The sequence below is a fragment of the Saimiri boliviensis genome, chromosome 18 (genome assembly GCF_048565385.1).
Source record: "Saimiri boliviensis isolate mSaiBol1 chromosome 18, mSaiBol1.pri, whole genome shotgun sequence".
NCBI classification, from domain to species: domain Eukaryota; kingdom Metazoa; phylum Chordata; class Mammalia; order Primates; family Cebidae; genus Saimiri; species Saimiri boliviensis.
In genome coordinates, this window is record NC_133466.1 from 6,061,698 (window position 1) to 6,080,415 (window position 18,718).

Here is an 18,718-nt window from a genome sequence, read left to right on the forward strand (position 1 = left end):
TTTAGTAAAGATGGGGTTTCACCATGTTGGCCAGGCTGGTCTCGAACTGCTGACCTCAGGTGATCTACCCACCTCAGCCTCCCAAAGTGCTAGGATTACAGGTGTCAGCCACCACGACCAGCCCCCTCTTTCAACTTTCCCAAGAATGTGGCTTAGAGAGTATGTCAGCTCTCTTAAGAGCACCTGGGAAAACTAAAATATCCTCAGTTTAATATCCAGGGCACCCAGGGCCCATGTTGCTTCTCCAGTCATTATTCCAAAACGGCCCGTCAGAGGCAGCAGAGTGTGGCTAGAGTGAAGGGAAGATTTTCTGCAGATCTTGGAAACCAAGCTGTTGTAATCTCTAACAAGAGTTTAAGAGAGGAAGGAATCTTCAGGCCTGCATAAAAGCTGTGTCTGTTTGCTGTGAGATGTTTGTTCGCTTGAGGGGAAGACTCATGATGGCAGGGTCACTGAGTAGCCTAAAGAGTATGTGGCAATGGCCGGGCGCGGTGGCTCAAGCCTGTAATCCCAGCACTTTGGGAGGCCGAGGCGGGTGGATCACGAGGTCAAGAGATTGAGACCATCCCGGTCAACATGGTGAAACCCCATCTCTACTAAAAATACAAAAAAAATCAGCTGGGCATGGTGGCGCGTGCCTGTAGTCCCAGCTACTCAGGAGGCTGAGGCAGGAGAATTGCCTGAACCCAGGAGGCGGAGGTTGCGGTGAGCCAAGATCACGCCATTGCACTCCAGCCTGGGTAACAAGAGCGAAACTCCGTCTCAAAAAAAAAAAAAAAAAAAAAAAAAAGAGTATGTGGCACTGACAAGCCAGAGCTGCAGCAGAGTCAGTTGGCAACTGTGGACAGGATCCTCACTGAGTCCCTCCCCACCAACCCCAGCAAGCAGGGGCTGCAGACTGGATGGGCCTGACGCTAACTGGGTCACCTGAGTGCCACCAAGCATGGGAATGGGTGGACCTGTTGGGAGACCGTCCCCTGTGGGTCCCTTGCATTTATGCATGTTTCCTAAGCAGAGCCCTTGATGGCTTCTGTTCTGTACCTTTTTATCAAAAATGCTTGCAGAGCAGATAGCCTTGGAAGATAGAGATAGTGCCTCCTTCTTGGGCAGAAGGTAAATTTGTTGGCTGACCTAGACAATAAAAATAATGTCTCCATCTGAGGCAAAATTTGGGCAAGTGTACCAGCAGGCCCCTTCCAAAATTTCGTAGGCATTAGACACTGCCAATCAGAAGCCACAGCCTTGCTGATCTTGCTGAGCTCTGACTAGAATCTGGATCATCTGGGGCAGCCTCCCTCAGCCCTTTCATCTTCAGTCCAAGTTCATCTTTTCCGTGAGAGCCTCCGTGAGTGTCCTATTTAATGCCACAACTCCCCCAGGATTCCTGCCCCCCATATCTGCTTTAGCTCTTGTCCCTACCTTTATTAACTAACTTACTCTAGAATTTATTTATTCCTAATGGTTATTCTTCATTATCTGTATTTCCTCTCTAGAATGTCAGCTTCACAAGAACAGAATTCTTTGTTTTGTTTACTTGTTTTTAGAAAAGTCCCTGGCACACAATAGGCATCTTGTAAGTATTTGTTGACTGGGCCGGCGGTGGGGGGGAAGTTTGGGGTTTCCTAAGCTTAGAGCTCCTCAGCTACTACACAAACCCACTGCATGCACAGCATCTACCTGGGCTGCTCTGTGTCACCCCACAAGCCCTACAAGGGTGGGGAGCTGGTGGGAATATGGCTCTCACACCCATTGCTGTACCTTGAGTAGTAATATCCTCAATATCTGACCCAAGAGTCTCGTGCCTTCTGCCGGCATCTATGAAACTGAGACAGGCTGACTTGGTAACTCACAAGAAAGACAAAAATGCCAGGCTTTCTACAATCCTCAAGCACAAAACAGACATGGGCAGCACCAGCTCCCTCCCCAACTCCCCAGAGAGACAAGTCACAGCTTAGACTCACAAACTTTTTGCAATTTGGCGGGAATGGTATTTCTTTTCTTTCTATCTCTCTTCAATCTCTCACTATCACAAAGAAAAATGGAAAACTTGGGAAAAGCGACTTTGAGCACTTGGCAAGGGGAGCCTGTTTCATCTCTCAAGAGTAGCTTAACAAAGCCAGAAAGCCCTTTGTGTCCCAGAAACTTCAACCCTACTGTAAGAAGAAAAGATAATATTTATCATCTTCAGCACTGGATCTCCCAGAGAGCACTGCACTCTGCTTCTAGGAGATCATATTTCTATGGAGAAGAAAATACCTGCCATGTACATTCATAGTGTGGTGGCACCAAGGGCAAGGGGTGCTCCAAGGGTCCTTGGGGACAGCAGTCCTGAACCAAACTGCAACCTAGGTGGGTCACCATGCCCTGGGCATCAGAGGGTGTCACAGCCAAAGGACCAGTGGCATTCCCAATCATGCTGTGTGTGAATGCAAGGGTTTTACTCTCAAGCAATTAATTCAATGTTTGCCTCAATCTTTCATCCTCTGAGGTTTCCCTAGGGAGAGCACCTCACTAAATAGAAGGGACGTCCTCTTGCAAATCTAGAAAGAAATGCTTTAGCAGGCTGTTAAAAAGATGCTTCCTGTTTCTAGAGCTGAAAGTATAAGTGTTTTATAAAGGTGTAACTTCCTAGATGGTACAATGATGGTGTGGTGTCCTGATTCAACACCCAGGTACAGAAAACCAGGCCCTTCACCCTGAGTGGAAGCATAGTCCCCCACGCAACCACTGCTCACACTTGGTAAGACACAAATCCACTACACCCCTGCAGCGTGCCAACAACCCCTCCACATCTGTTTCCCCATCCAGGGTGAGAGTTGGTTCTGTCACAACCCAGGAAGGTGACTGATGACAGTTCTGAAAGATGCACCCTGCACATTGCCAAGTAAAGCAACAGCCAGAGAAAGATGCAGCCGCTGGAGCTGATTTTACTTCAATCTAGTATCAGCCCAATCCTGTGTCTATTCCTCTGTTTAGTCATGTGATGAGAGAACATTCCTGTCTCGTTGAAACTTCTACTTATCTTCTCCAGCTGATTCTCTTTGAAAGGCCTCTCATCATCCTCAAATTAGCGGATGGCATTCTGTCCACTTCTGTAGCAAGAGTTAACCCTCAACACTAAGGTGCTAACGTTTCCAGGAAGAGGACTGGGAGTTCTTCGCATGGAGCCAAGAATAATTAAGATGCTTCCAAAGGGAGTTGCACCTGGGAAGGGGCATTCTTGTTGCTGTGGAAGTAACTGGAAAACTTTCTGGTGTCCATCTTGGTCAAGGTCCATTCTTCTGTGTGTCTGTGCACCTGCCTCACACATCCATTCCACAGCATCTGAAAAATGGGCTTATTCGGTGACCTGGGATCACAGGAAAATTTGAGGTGAGCAAAGCATGTTCCCTAATAAATAGGAAGAACATGGCACTGAGAGGCTTAGCCCAAGCACCAACTCCTCAGTAACTCACCAGGAGGTCTCAAGAAAGGTCCTATGGTTGGACATCAGTAAACAGACCTGAGTGGACCAGGAGGTCTCAAAGACCCTGCTGGCCCAACAAGGAGATGACTTTCTCAGCACGAACCTCCCTGGGCAAATATTCGAGCTCCTTAAAAGTGGGTGGTGCGGGGGGGAGTTGAGGCTGCCTTTCATATATTTTTTTGTACTCCTAGCACCCTGCACAGTTATCCACCCAAACTGGTGACTTGGTAAATGTTTAAAAAGGATGTGACATGAATGTCACTATCAAAAAGAAAGAAAAATGAAAAAGTTGGAAAAAGTGACTTTTCCAAGTGTGCAGATGTGTCATGGAATCTAAAAGAGGAGATTCTCCATGTCTATGAGCTCAGTGTATAAGGCAGACTTTCATCCTTTTAATAAATGCCTAAACTCACCTAATTATTGTTGTGTTTGCTTTTTATACTAGAGGGAAGAGGAAGTTAAAAGGCCAACCTGATTATTTGCAGGTTTCAGATACTGGAGGCTTCACGCATGTGGCACAAACTCTCACACACTGCTGTTGAAAAGATGGACCTTCCTCAGGTCCTTTATTTATTTATTTATTTATTTATTTATTTATTATTTATTTTTTTTAATTATACTTTAAGTTTTGGGGTACATGTGCAGATCGTGCAGGTTTGTTACATAGGTATACACATACCATGGTGGTTTGCTGCATCCATCCCCCCATAATCTACATTAGGTATTTCTCCTAATGCTATCTCTCCCCAATCCCCCTACCCACTGCTATTCCTCCCCTAGTCCCCTACCCCCCAGACCCCAGTGTGTAGTGTTCCCCTTCCTGTGTTCCTGTGTTCATTGTTCACACGGACACAGGAAGGGGTGAGTAAGAACTTATGGTGTTTGGTTTTCTCTTCCTGTGTCAGTTTGCTAAGAATGATGGTTTCCAGCTTCATCCATGTCCCTGCAAAGGACATGAACTCATCCTTTTTATGGCTGCATAGTATTCCATGGTGTATATGTGCCACATTTTCTTTATCCAGTCTATCATTCATGGGCATTTGGGTTGGTTCCAAGTCTTTGCTATTGTGAACAGTGCCGCAATAAATATACGTGCACATGTGTCTTTATAATAGAATGATTTATAATCCTTTGGGTATGTACCCAGTAATGGGATCGCTAGGTCAAATAGAAATATTTCTATTTCTAGATCCTTGAGGAACCGCCACACTGTCTTCCACAATGGTTGAATTAATTTGCACTCCCACCAACAGTGTAAAGGTGTTCCTATTTCTCAGCGTCTGTTGCCTCCTGATTTTTTAATGATTGCCATTCTAACTGGCATGAGATGGTATCTCAATGTGGTTTTGATTTGTATTTCTCTAATGACCAGTGATGATGAGTTTTTTTCTCATATATTTGTTGGCTGCATAAAAGTCTTCTTTTGAAAAGTGTCTGTTCGTAGCTTTTGCCCACTTTTTGACGGGGTTTTTTCTTGTAAATTTGTTTAAGTTCTCCATAAATTCTGGATATTAGTCCTTTGATGGGTAGATTGCAAAACTTTTTTCCCATTCTGTTGGTTGCTGGTTTACTTTACTGATAGTTTCTTTTGCTGTGCAGAAGCTCTTAAGTTTAATTAGATCTCACTTGTCTATTTTGGCTTTTGTTGCCATTGCTTTTAGCATTTTAGTCATGAAGTCCTTGCCTATGCCCTGAATGATATTGCCTGTTTTCTTCAAGAGTTTTTATGATGTTAGGCCTCATGTTTAAATCTTTAATCCATCAGGACCTTCTAAATAAAAACCTCTCTTTAGGCAAAGCTCTGCCTGAACATCCTCTTAAATAGATTTCTAAATTTGTGCTGGTAGCTCCTGCATGAGAGTCAGCCGAAAACTGCTTTATGTTGTTGCCGTCGTTGGTAAAAAGTCTGAGGGTCTCTTTGTGCGGGGTGTGGGCCCAGTCCCTCCCTCCCCCCAGGCCCTGCTCCTGCCATAGTATACTGAGCAGTAGGTGCCTCACATGTCTCATCCTTGGAAACGTGAACCAGGTGACCACAGCTGAACCAGCTGAGGCTCCTGGGGAGCCAGCACATCTGAACCCAAGCAAACCCTTAGTGACCTTCCCAAATGCCCAGACCATCTCCTTCCCTCAGTCTCAGCAGACAGACATCAAAGGCCGTGGTGTATCTTCCCTATTCTGCCTCCACCACCAAACTCCTCAAAGCCACCTCCTTCCTGATCCTGCCTCTTCCCATCCATAACTCCTCTCTCCATCCATACTCTGGATCCCAGCCACTCCCAACTTTACAAAACTCTCACCCTCCCTTCTCTGCTTGGATCCCATCTCATAACCCTGTGTGAAGACATTCAAGTCTCCCCCATCAATAAAAAAAAAATCTCCTACTTTCCCTGCACTCACTGTAGACACTGTCCTATGTTTCCCCTTCTGTCTTAGTTTATTTTCTGTTGCTCACAACCGAATACCTAAAACCGGTTTATGAAGAAAAGGAATTCATTTCTCATGGTTATAGAGTCTGAGAAGTCCAAGATCAAGGGGCCATATCGAGAGCCTTGTTGCTGGTGGGGACTCTCTGAAGGGTCTTGAGGTAGAAGAGAGTATCACCTCAGATTTTTTTTTTTCTTTGAAACGGAGTCTCGCTCTTGTCACCCAGGCTGGAGCGCAATGGCACTATCTCAGCTCACTGCAACCTCCATCTCCCGGGTTCAAGTGATTCTCCTGCCTCAGTCTCCCAAGTAGCAGGCACCCACCACCACGCCCAGCTGAGTTTTGTATTTTTAGTAGAGATGGGGTGTTGCCATGTTGGCCAGGCTGGTCTCGAACTCCCAATCTCAAGTGATCCACCCGCTTCGGCCTCCCAAAGTGCTGGGATAACAGGCATGAGCCACCTCTCCCAGCATTTCTTCCTCGTCTTTTAAGCCACCAATTCGACTCCCATTAATCCATTAACTCATTAAACCATTAATTCATGAACCCTCATGACCTAATCATCTCTTAAATGGCCCCTTTCTCAACACTTCCACATTGGTAATAAAGTTGCAACTTGACTTTTGAAGGGGAAAATATTCAAACCACAGCATCTTCCTTTGTGGTGCAGCATCCTGAAGCAAGGTATCCAAGGATCCCATTTCCTCAGCACCGATTTTTCCCAGTCTCCTCCCTCCCATGAAGCCGCTATCCTCTGTGCCAGGGGTGACTGCCTTGTGCAGGATCCCAAGGACCCTTGGCAACTGTCATCTTGGGTAGCCTCTTCTACGGCACTGGAGAAATTGTCTTCCCGGTTGCTGGTTCTTTTATCTTTGGGATAATTCTTCTTAATTTTATTAGCAAGGTCCTCTTTCTCCGAAGTACCTTCAAATGTGTATGTTCCCGGAGGTCCACCCTCAGTCCTGCGCATTTCTCACCCTGGGCAACGCTAGCATCTCATCTTCAATCACAGCTTTAGTTACCATCCATATTCTAATGATTCCTAAATTTAAATCTTCCGCCTGAACTTCTCTGAGCTCCCAGTTCATATCCAACAGCCTCAAGATACCTCCACTCGGCTATCCCATGTAAAGCTCAAACTCAACATAAGCAGCACTCATAACTACGTATGACCCCACTGCTCCTGGATTGCCTCTTCCTGAATCCACATTGCAATAGATGGCATTACCATACCACTTAGACTGACTAATAACTACCAGGTATATGGAAACCCAGCTCCCTGGCCTTAAGACAGAACAAAGTCTGACGTTTTCCAACCTTTCCTCTTCCATCCTTTTTCTGATTTCTGCTGGTAACACTTTTATAAATCATTGCATATAAATTCATATCTCAAGTTATGTTTCTGGGGCCCTCTACCTAATGCAAGTTATTATCCTTTATTCTATTCCTGTACCTATCATAGTGCCTAGTATACATTTGATGTTCAATAAATATTTGACAATCAATAAATAGATAGATGAATGAATGAATAAGAGTAGATGACATTTGGTGAAACCCCATCTCTACTAAAAATACAAAAATTAGCTGAGCATGGTGGTAGGTGCCTGTAATCCCAGCCACTCAGGAGGTTGAGAAGGAGAATCCTTTGAACCCAGGAGGCAGAGGTTGCAGTGAGCTGAGATCATGCAATTGCATTCCAGCTTAGGTGACAGGGTGATGCTCTGTTTCAAAACAAACAAACAAACAAACAAAAAATAGATGACATTGTAAATGTGAATATCTCCTTCCTTATTCTCCCCGGTTTAGATTTTTCTAGGAGCCAGACACGATGGCTCATGCCTGTAGTCCCATCACTTTGGGAGACCAAGGAGAGTGAATCACTTGAGGTCAGGAGTTCAAGACCAGCCTGACCAACATGGTGAAACCCCGTCTCTACTAAAAATACAAAATTGGCTGGGTGTGGTGGCACATGCCTGTAATCCCAGATACTCAGGAGGCTGAGGCAGGAGACTTGCTTGAACCTGGGAGGCAGAGGTTGCAGTGAACCGAGATTGCACCATTGCACTCCAGCCTGGCCAACAAGAGTGTAATGCTGTCTCAAAAAAAGAAAAAAAGATTTATCTTGGAAGATATTTATTGAACACTATCTCAGTTTCTCAATGTATAGTGCAAATAAATAAATAAATCTTGGCCAAATGTAAAGGAGAAAGTATAAGATCAAATCTTCTTGAAATGCAAAAGTCTCTGCTGTGCTTTCAAGGGGACATGAGACAGCCACAGGAATCTGCTCTGCAGCTGCCCAGGAGCCAAGGGGAAGGAAGTGGGAAGCAGCATGGTAGCCACCTCCTCTGCATCCCACAGCAGCCAGAATGGGCTTGCTCTGGGTTCAAATCTTCCCTTGCGAGCCCTCCTGCAGAAGACAACCTGAGAGGACACTGATACCCAGGTATTCAGCAAAGGACTTTTTCAACTGATTGACAGGCTGGAGGAAGAGGTGAAGACATCATGGCTTTGAATTCACAGAGGGGGAAGTAATTTGGCTTCTTCAAGCAAGCAAGATTGGCTCAGCCAGGAAGCATCTAATTTTAGCACTATCTTTCGTGACAAAATCCTTTTGGGGTTTATAACCTAATGAGGATTTACATTTGGACTAGCAGTAAGGGCTTTCAAAGATAGGAGACAAGATATTTATAGATCTCAGAACACATGTGGAACCTTTAACACATTTCCAGAAATTTGAGTTTGGCCTCCTTTTAAGGTGCTTTTGTGATGCCCTTCTTTGTGGTTGATTCACACTCCCAGCTTCCTGCCAGGGGGCGGCCAATATTTCTAGCACCTGGGGCAAGAGCTTGTTGACTTGAGCGGAGCACAGTATTTCAAAAGAGGGCCGAAAATAAATGGCATTGCACACAAAGTTAATACAAGCTTGTCTTTGGACTAAAAATAATAAATATGGGAGAATGAGCTTCACTGGAGCCTTCCTATCATACAGATGGAAACCACTCTGAGACCCTGAACACACATCTCACCAGGATCTTTTCATCAAGCAGTTAATCCTGACACTTCACAGAACAGCCCAAAGAGGGCTTATTTGCTTTTCACAAAGCCTTTTTCACTGACTTCCCCAGGCACCAACCCAGAAGGAAACTTAAAACGCAGTGCTTGAGAGTGTGGGATCTGGAGCTGGAGGCTGAGTTCAGAACTGGGCTGCACCATAAGATAAGCTTCTAACCGTGGATGAGATACTCACCGTGGCTCAGCGTTCTTATCTATAAAGCATGGGAAATAACAGTAACACCCGATTTAGGGATGATTTGAGTTATGAAATGAGTTAAGACATTAAAAGGGCTTAGAATAGTGCCTGGCACATAACAAGTTCTCCAAGAAACATTAATGATTATCAGTAGCCATTCTTTTAATCTACTTACGTAAGACCATGCATGCTTGGTAACACCTGCCCATGGAGATTGTCTCAACAAACATCCCACTCAGTCATCCCAAGTGCTGCATCCACATTTGGGCTGAAAAGGATCATCGTGTTATATTTATACATATCAGCATAAGGCACATTCCCATGGCATTTTTGACTGGGCCACTGCCCGTGGATTCTGAAATCAATTCCTAGCCCAACAGCATATATGTGTGTATTTAATCATGTTCAAATGTTTAATTGTGCAGTTCCCTGCCCATCTGATACCATATCTTCAGCTCATTTCAACTGGTTTCATCAATCAAGTTAATTATATTGACATCTATTTAATAATGAGGAGGCAGAGAAAAGAAGAGCAGATAATTAAAGCCACCTTCTACAGGATTTCTGCAAATACGTATAAATGACAGCATTTACAGCTTAGGCTTCAAATGAAACTGTTCTGTTATCAGCCTAAAAGAAACATATTTAAAGTTTTAAATAGTCATTATTGCTGTTGTAACATGCTCTCATTTATTTCTTATGTATTAGACTTAATAAATGTAATAAAAGCAAGATTGAGTTTCTCAAATGTTATATGTTGTTATTACTTTTTTTTTTTTTTTTTTTTGAGACAGAATCTAGCTCTGTCGCCCAAGCTGGAGTGCAGTGGCCTGATCTCGGCTCACTGCAACCTCCACCTCCCGGTTCAAGCAAGTCTCTTGCCTCAGCCACCCAAGTAGCTGGGACTACAGGAGTGCACCACCAAACCCAGCTAATTTTTGTATTTTCAGTAGAGATGGGGTTTTGCCATGTTGGCCAAGCTGGTCTCGAACTCCTTACCTCAAGTGATTCACCCACCTTGGCCTCCCAAAATGCTGGGATTACAGGAGCGAAACACCGCACTTGGCCACAACCGAATTAGATTAACACTTCAGTAAATAAAGAAACAGTTCCACTGGACTCTGGTGGCATATGAAAGTGTAAAATATAGTACACCACATGGAAGCAATCTTTTCTAGCAATCGCCGCAGAGTCCTGCTTGTCCAGGTTTTTCCAAATGCTGCACCTCCTCCTGCCCTTTCTCTTCTCCTTGTCTTTTCAGCAATCTACGTTCTGGTAGAAGCAAGGGAGAGGAAGACTTACACACAGTTCAGGACAGGGTGCCCGGGACAAGGGTGGCCTCTTGCAGTTACCTCTGCCTCAGTGAAGCCACCCCTCGTGGTCCTTGGGAATTCCTGGCTGACAGTTTTTCCTGAAGTCCGTGGTCCCTGCTGTGGCCCCTGAATTCCAGTCTGACCTTCCAGGCACAAAGAAAACTTTGGAGGCCTGCACCTCCCTAGGATGTGCAGGACCCCATGGTTCTCCAGCTGGTTGCTTCCCCCAGCTGTGGTTTTGGCTACCCCAGGGCCATGAGCCCTGGCCCCTTCCTAAGGGGTTTGCAGTGCTCACAGGCTTTCTTATGGATCTCCTCAAACCTCTCTTCATGACTCCTCCTCATTAAAGTCTTCACTCTAGGAGGAGGCATAGAGCACGATCCGTGAAAGAGGTCTTCTCAGACCCCTCCCAGCAGCTGAGTCATAGCCTCATTGCCTCCTGAGCCCCTTGCCCATTGAACTCCCTTTTTCTTCCCAAGTAAATAGCTGCCTGTATTAGTCTTCTTTCACACTGCTGATAAAGACGTGTCTGAGACTTGGCCATTTACAAAAGAAGTAGGTTTAATGAACTTACAGTTTCATGTGGCTGAGGAGGCTTCCGCAATCATGGCGGAAGGTGAAAGGCGCATCTCATGTGGCAGCAGACAAGAGAAGAGAGCTTGTGCAGGGAAACTTCCCTTTATAAAACCATCAGATCTCGTGAGACTTATTCACTGTTACAAAAACAGCATGGGAAAGATCCACCCCCATGACTCAGTTATCTCCCACTAAGTCCCTCCCATGACATGTGGGAATTATTTGGGTGTGGATACAGCCAAACCATATCACTGCATTTGCATCTCACTGCGTGCCCCCAACTTTCTGGCTTATTTTATGCTCTCTGTGCTCAGGCCTCTGAGCTTTCTTGCTGAAACCCACAAATCCTTTTGTCTCTCAGCAAACTCCAGCACTTGTCCATCAATATCCTTTAGTTTTTAGACTGTAATCTCTAGAGTTCATTTCAAGAGCCTGTTTTGGAACTCAAAAATAAAAAGTCTGGCCTTTGTCCTGACCTTATACTTCCTTCCCTTGAAAGCTGGGAGATAGAAAACTGCCCCAATGCTGGCGGAAGGTAGAAGGAACAAAAGGAAAACAGCAAAATGATTCTCTGCCATGCATGGCCGTGTACAACAGACATGTGAGCCTCCCAAAAAGACATGTTGAAGCCCTAACTCCAGCACCCATGAATGGGACCTGAAAATAGACTCTTTGCAGATGCAATCAGACAAAGATGAAGTCATTTTCAACTGTGGCAGGTCCTAATTCAATAAAACTGTCATCTTTATAAGAAGAAGGAAAACACAGACAGACACACAGGGAAGATGGCAATGCATCTGCAAGCCAAGGAGGACCAAAGATTGATGGCAACGTGGGAAGTCAGGAAGAGGCAAGGAATTCTTCCCACCTACTGCCCTCAGAGAGAGTGTGGCTCTGCTGACCTGACACCTTGATTTCAGTTCTTCTGGCCTCCACAACTATAAGAGAACAAATGTCTGTTGATTTAAGCCACACAGTTCGTGTCACTTGCCATGGCTGCCTTAGGAAACTAATACAAGGACGTAGCCAGAGACTGGTACCACCATGAATTGATGGCCTACGCCACCTCTCTTCTCCATTATGAGACTTCAAAATAAATGAGCATATTAGTGACTCATCTTTCAGATGCAAGTGAGTGGACACCCAGCCCATCGTGGTTTCAGCAAGAGAGGAAATTTGTTGGTTTAACCAAAGGTGTGAAGGTAGGTCTTATCAGCTTCAGGAGCAGCTGGATCCAGGGGCTCAAACAGCAGCATTGCTGTTACCCAGCACCTCCATATTTTCCCCTGGGCTTGTTCTCTGCTCTTTACAGGTCAACCCTTTCACTTGGTCTGTTAATCCACACTTTTGTTCCTTCTTTGTGGTTGTTTACCACCAATTTTCTTAATCTTTCTCTGCTCAGCCAATCTTTCAATCAATAATCAATTTTTATCCTGAAATCTCATTCAGCATGAGGCAGTGTTGTACAGTGGTTACGAGCATAGGTTATCAAGGCCATTTCCCTGTCAACTGCCAGCTCTGCATTCTTGGGAGATTTATTTAACCTCTCTGTGTCTCAGTGGCCTCATTTGTAAGACAGGGATAATTTAAAAATTGGGCTCATTGTGTTGCTTTGAGAATTGAGTTAGTAGATGTTAACTGCATTCAGTTCAGTGAGTTCATATGCATTAAACGTGGAGAGCAAGGACTGGCACATAGTGAGCATCATATTGTGTTCCGTATTTATAGAAGTACTGGCACACTATGCATTTTTTTGGTTATATTGATGGTATTACGTTTCAAAACAAGCCTTTGTCTTAGACTTGCCATCTCTAAAAGTTACATATATTAAGAATGTGAGGATCAGAGAAGTTTATTATCTTTTCCAGGGTCACCAAGCTAGGAGTATAGCCAAGATTCCGTAAGAGGTTTCCCAATTCCAAACACTGAGCATTTTCACTATACTTGTTTGCTCTCTCCTATATCCTCACTCTTCCTCTTCTGTCAGCCGTGGTAACCAAGTCTCCCTCATCCTAAAAATATCCTTTCCTCCACTCTGCTTGGACCTGAATGTTCCCTATAGGCCCTAAAGTTTCCACCATCTGTCTCCCCCTTTATTTACTAGGGTCCCATAAAAGTAAGTGGCTGACACTGAGCTTTTCCATATGTCCTGTCCTTACTGATCTTTTTACTCTTTACAAGCTTATTTTCTTTCCAGTATTCTCCCAAAAATATGCTCTTGAAGATCACCAAGCATCTCTCAAATATCCAATTAGATGGCCTTTCCTAAGGCTGTCTTTCCCCAGCTCTGTGTAAAAGGTGTTCCCTTTAACTATGGCCTCTTCCCTCAAGCCCTCTCCCTTTCACCTCCTGCTGGCCCATGGCTTTCTCCACTGGCACCCCACAGCCCCACTGCTACAGAGCAGAGTCATCAGGTCAGCAGGAAAGAAAGAAGAAAGATGTCGCATCCTTCACCATCTGAGTTTTGTCTTTTGCTAAGCTCTAGGCCAAAGAAAAGAAGAAAATATTTTTTTAACAACTTGCTTTTTCTAAGGAAAAATACCTCTTTAGGCCAAAAGAGAGATCATGGGACGTGAAAAGAGTGAAATCCACATGGGTTTTTTCAGAAGGAACCACGAACCCACTCAATGACTGGCCGCAAGGGGATTGTGGTTGTTTGACAATCCTAGAGTTGAGGGCTACTCAGCTCCTAGAGTTGGGCACCAGGACAAGTAAAAACAAGTGTCTGCTCAGGAGGCTGAGGCCAAGGGCATGAGGAAGGCTCATGGTGGGCCCTCGCCCCTGCTGGCCCATGATAGAGCAGAGAGAAATGAAATATGGCATTAGACAATGGAGGAGGGGACTCGGTCCTTGGGTAGAGTGGACTGGCCAGTGGAATCAAGAAACTCCAATGGGACAGTGCACATTGCAGAGGAGACCAATGCCTACTGAGGCCAAAGAAGACTCATCTCTGCCCTGCTAAGACTGAGACACTACCATGTCAGTCCCTGGAAGGAATGTGTCCCCTCTGAAGTGAAGGAGATAAAAGAGGGATCTAAATAATCACTGTGCTTCCTGAGAATTAGGGAGATTCTATTTCTGCTCCTTGCAAGAAAGGGGCCTCCAGAGAGAAAGTCAGTCACATTTTTAGCACACCCAAGGTGGTGGATTGAGAAATTCCCACCTGTGACAGAAGCAGCCTTTTTCTTCATCATCTTTAGATTTTTTCAGATTCTGTTATTCCTTCGGCCTGTTTGACCAGTTAGAGTCTGTAAAAATCATAGTTAGTTCTGAGAAACAAAACCATCAGAATGTTAGAGACAGAGAAAGACTGTTTAGCCAGCTTCTATCCCTGCATGGGGCCACATTCCTATAATAAATACCTTATGATATGGGATACGATCCCTTATGACATGATTATAGTGATTTGATGTCACATGCAAGATAGTTAAATAGTCTCTGCAAGGCTGTTGTCTTTGTGTCTGGTGCTGGCATTTAAAGTCCACAGGGTAGGCAATGGGAAGAGGGGAGAGACTTGAAATGGGAGAGAGTGAGGATGAGCAAAACCCACAGGCCAGAGCTGGAATCCAGGAGAACACATGGAAACCGGCGAGGCTATGTTTTGAACATAGCCTCTTTACCTTGTAGGTGAAAGAGGAATTCCCTGCCTAGGATTTGGAGCCTGGTCAAACACAGGACACCCCGGCACTGAACAGGTGAAATTGACAGCTTGGGAGAAGGACACCATATACCAGGTAGGGCCACACAGGGGTTGCACCCAGGAGCTGAGTGAATAAGCAGGGGCTTAGGGAGGTGGGCTCTGTGGTATCAAGACAATGGGGTACCCCTTGGCTTCTGCAGAAGGATGTGGTTCCTGCAGAGAACAGAAGCCCCTACCAGCAACAGCAGGCGTTGTGCCTGGCCCTGGTGTTAGGGAGAGGGGCTTAGCTGGGACACCTTCTCTGCAGGAGCACCACAGCAGGCACTGTGCCTGGCCCTAGTGTTAGGGAGAGGGGCTTAGCCAGGACGCCTTCTCTGCAGGAGCACCATGGAATGGGGAACGTGTTGTTAGGCCATTCACGGCCCTCTTGGGTTCCCCAGATGTGAAGGCACACACATAATACTGAACTGTAGCTTTAGGCCTCATATCCTAGTCTCTTACACTTCTAGGCCTGGATCGCAGTGACAGGGCTGGGGGTTCTGCAGGAGAAGCTGTCTTTCTTTGTCATGAGGCTGAGTCTGCCCGTGGCCCAGGAATTGGAGAACAGAGTGGGCATTCATCAGGAGCTGGAGGCTGTGTGCAAAGCAAAGGATCCGTTTTTGTGGCGACCACAGCTACAATTGATCAAACTTCAAATCACCATTCATTCAGCAGCAGCCGGAGGTGAGTCACAGGTGAGGACAAAAAGTGCGCAGGCAGTTGCAGAGCCCGGCGCTGTCCGTTAGCCCCAAGGGATGAAGGAACACAGCTGTTGCTTCTCCTTTACCTACAAAACCTCCTGCAGATGCCCTGTGGCCCACCTCCAACCCACCCTCCAAGGGGAGTGGAATTCTGGGAAATCTAACTCCAGTGTAGCCAAGTCAATCTGTGAAGCCACCACAATCCTTGCCCTTCTTCCAGGCCCAGCGGAAGTTCCATTTCCTGATTATCTCAGTGGAAAATGACCCCTTTCTCCTGTGAACTTCAGAATACCTGATCCTTCTCTGATGGCACGTTTCACTTTGTTCTAGATAATAACCATTTGTGATTACATTTCATTTCCGCTACTAATGATAATTAAACCACTATGTGCCAGATTTTGCCCTGTATCACCTCTAATTCTCCCAAGAGTCAGGAAGCAAGCATAATTCCCTTCCTCCAGGTGGAGAACGCCACTCAGGGAGCATGGGAAACTAGCCTGAGATGGTGGCAGTAGAAGGGGCAGTGAAGTGAGCCTGAAACCCAGACCTCTCTGCTGACACCCAGTCTGCTCACTGGCTCTCAGCTTCCCAAGGGAAAGGGACTGTGCCTTATCTATGTGACTTGCATCCTGACTATTTCTGTATCTTACGCAGCATAGCAGCCCACTTGGGACTCATTCAAATCCTTTCCCTATGTGCAAAGCAAAGGACTCACTTTTATGGAGACCACAACTGCCATTGATTAAACCTCAAATCACCCTGCAGTTGATATTGACTGGCCCCCTCACAATGTTAGTGTCCTCAAACGATTGTGATGACACTTCCAATGACATGCATCCAACCTAGGCCTCCTGACCATGCCTCAGGCTCCAGGCTGTGTGTTCAGTGCACACAGTTTGATGCACACCACAGCCCCCAAGGAAGATGTTACTATCCCCATTTCACAAGTGAGGAATCTGAAATTCACAAATAAATAATCCGTTGCCCAAGGTCCTGGACTTATGAAGTACAAAAGCTGGAATCTGAAGCACCCAGAACTCCTTATCTCTGTCTCAGGGACCGCCCTTCCTCCTAATCCCCATCACAGATGAGAGCAGGATTCACCTTGTGCCACCTGCCAGATTCTAACATATGCCTGAATGCCCTTCTCCCCTCCAGACGCCTCAGCTCCTGCCATCTGTGCTTGCCAATGCTGTCTACTCTGTGTCTTGAACTCCACTTGTTTCTGTGTTTTCCTGCCCACTTCCACAGCCATTGCTGGGGCCAGGTGCTCCTTCTCTGAATGCAATGTTCTCGCAACCAGCCCCTTGGACTCCAGTCCTTCTCCCTCCATCCCCTCCTTCATATTCCTGGAAAATCCATTCTCCTGAAATGAGAATCTGATCACATAACTCCTCCACTGACATTTTTGTTGACTTTCTATTGCCCCAGGACACGACACTCAGGGTCCCCTGGTCTGGCTCTACCTACTACACAGACTCAACTTCCCAGCGCCTTGCAGCAGTTAACTCCCAGGACTCTCCATGGCTCCTCATGCCTCTGAGCTTTTGCTCAAGTGCATTCCTTTATTGGGAACACTTTGCCATGCCTAACTCCTACCCAGTCTTCACAAGGTCCCTTAAGGTGTCACACCCTGAGCCCACATCTGGGACAGATGCTCCTGAGTACCCTGGAAAACCTCCATCAAAGCCAGGGTCACCCTGAACTGTTTGTCTCTCTTACCAGATGAAGCTACTGGGACCAACGGATTCGTCTATTCATGGTGGGACTCTCACTGGTCTAGCCCAGTACCTGGTAAACAGTAGGGACTCAGTATAGGTTTGTGGGATGCAAAGAGTGATAAAACAGCAACTGCGCATTGATTGAGTCCTTATCACGTACCGGGAACCTAGAAAGCCCTTCCCAGGCGTTATCTCATGTAATCCTCCCAATACCCTTATGAAACAACAATCTTCATTTTATAGATACTGAAACAGTGAGCTGGAGAGCTGTAGTAACCTCCCCCATGCTACTCATGAGTGGCTGAGCCAGGCATGGGGGCTCCATGACTTGAATTCCACCACCACACATTTCGCAGAGCTTACCACACAAGACTTTGAGCACCCAGCCTGCATCTTCAGCAGATGAGAAGCTGTGCTCTGGGAACCATGGAAAAGCAAGGCTAACTTACCTAAAATACACTGGGCTGCTATACAGGCCCCTTAGGAGATGATAGCAGGGTTGTTTGATAAGGGAGCCCTTCCCAGGTTTGGATTGTAGGAATTAACAAGCAGGGGTCAGGTCTAGTTACAAACTCATGAGAACCTCCTCAGCCTTAAAGAGAATCAACATTTTAATAAAGAAAAAGAAAAAGACACCTGCTTAGCAGAGAGCCACGAGGTTAATAGAAAGGACATTCATACCAACAAAAATGTCATGGAATTAAGACTGATAGACATTGGAAATGCATCCCCTCTCTTCATTTCAGGAGGGTCTATTGCTTCTTGGGGTGATCAGTTGCTCCTTGCAGAAGAGGCTGTTCATGGACACAAGATCTGTGAGGTCATTAAGTCTCTTTCTTTTTCAGTTATTTTTCTGAACGTTTTTGAGTTTTCTCATTAGGATGAAAGCAAATTTTATGCTGTAAACTAAATCTCCTCTACACTGTCCCCTTTAAGCAGGAAGTCCCCTCACGTGGTAAGCAATGGCTATTTTTAATTAAAGTTTCACTGCTATTATTTCATGATTTTTAAGTAACTATTCAAGTTGATATTTTCAGCCAAAAGATGTTTTTGGGTTTAGGCCCAAATGAGTAATTTGTGAAAGACTTACACTTACTTGACCCAAATGCCTTCAGTTTAATGAAAATTTTTAAAAAGGTTTTTACTTTTTTTTTTTTAATCTTGGGTCTTAGATTGATTAATATCTCTTACAAAACTGGTGGGCCTTCTGCTTCCTCTTCCAACCACTCCTCTTTGCCTTCTGCATTCAAGATGCTACCTTTGCACCCCACACTAGGTTCACCAGAGGCAGAGGTCCTGGCCTCTTGAATTTAAGGAGGACTCGCCAGGATTCCACATCCTTGTTCCTCCCTCAAACTCAAGTGAGGAGTGAGTATAAGTTCACAGATGTCAGCCAGAATGCCTTCAAGGAAACCTTACGAAATTCTCACATTAAAAAAAAAAACAGTAATAATAAAAAACAACCCAGTTTGTGGTAGATGTGATAATACTGTGTGAACAGATATCAGGCTTCCTTATTATTGGCATCAGTATTTGGATGTTTGCATGAGAAACAACACGATTTTTGGTGTGTGGTTCAAATGTA